Here is a 1392-nt window from a genome sequence, read left to right as displayed (position 1 = left end):
CTCCTCTTCCCTGCTCTGGTGTGGGCAAGCGTCTCAACCTCTCTGTGCCTGCTTCTGTCTCTGGGAAAGGGTGCTAATAGCAGGGAGCTAGGGATGTTAATGTGAGGATATGATGAGGTAGAGAGATCCCACACCTAGTGGGTGCTCAATAAATAGAAAATTGGTTTTGAAAACAGGTAGATACTGAGAGAGGAGGCATTCAAGGGAGCGTCAGGATGGCATGGGAGGAGACATCCAGCCCAGCCAACCACCCTCTCTTGGTATAACATTAAGCTAGCAATCTGGCCTCTCTGTGCTTCCCTTTCCCCTCATCTTTCAAACAGGAACAAAACTCCAAGTTCTGGCCTCCTGGAGGGCAAGGATGTAAGATCAGAGCAGATAACAACCTCAGAAGGGTTCTGGAAGGTTCTGGAACGCCCCAACCTGGTACCCACAGCATCACTCACAAATATCTATTGGGGCCTAATGTGTTCCAGACATTGCGTTTGGTGCTAGGACTGAAAGGAACTATGGTAGAGCCAAAGAAAAGAGCATCCAAGAGAGAGGTGGGAAAGCGGATTCTAATCTTGGCTGGGTCCCTGACATGCTGTGTGAGCTTGAGAAAGTTGCTTTCGCTCTCCGGGCCTCATCAAAAGGAGGGGGGGCGGTCTTTGTAATAGGAACACCTCCTTTCAGATCTCTCCTCTGCTCCCTACTTGCTGCGTGTCCTTGGGGGAATCTCTCCACTTCTCTGGGCCTCGGTTTCCACATCTGAAAAATGGGATTCAGTTATTCTGCAGTGGCTGTGAGGAGTAAATGAGATCATTCATTCGCTCAATGGCTATCAATTCCGAGCACTGGGAAATACAGTGGGGATTAAAATGGGCAAGATCCTTGTCATTTTAAAGCCCTAAGCTTATAGTTAATGACAGATAATTAAGCATTAGTATCATCATAATTATATTATACATAAAGTTCTCTAGTATGTACTTATTACATATAAAGTGGCAGTGTTTGGCACAAAATAGATGTTCAGGAAACACTAGGTCATATTACTGCAATAGTTCCAGGACACACACTGCAAGATGCTCCCCTCTGTCACAGGGTCTGAAGTGTTAAATTGCCTGACCTTTGGGGTGATTCTCCCTCAGGACTGAGACCTTCATTAGGGATTCCCTGGCGGCCTCAGGTGGGGAGGGCAACCTGTGTGTGGTCCTGTTTGTGCGCTCTGCCCCTTCTGGGTAAACGCCTCCATTAATCTCCCCCTGCCTGGGCTTGAGGGTCAGGTTTCAGGGCTCCAGGCAGATGTTGTCCAGAGTAGCCCTGTTTCCTTAATCCTTGGGGCTCCAGGAACTGTCCTTAGAAGAGAGAACAACAGGCCTGCTGAGGCCACCATCTGTGCATTCTCGATTT

The sequence above is a fragment of the Lagenorhynchus albirostris genome, chromosome 3 (genome assembly GCF_949774975.1).
Source record: "Lagenorhynchus albirostris chromosome 3, mLagAlb1.1, whole genome shotgun sequence".
Taxonomy (NCBI): domain Eukaryota; kingdom Metazoa; phylum Chordata; class Mammalia; order Artiodactyla; family Delphinidae; genus Lagenorhynchus; species Lagenorhynchus albirostris.
Note: the sequence above shows the minus strand (reverse complement) of the source record.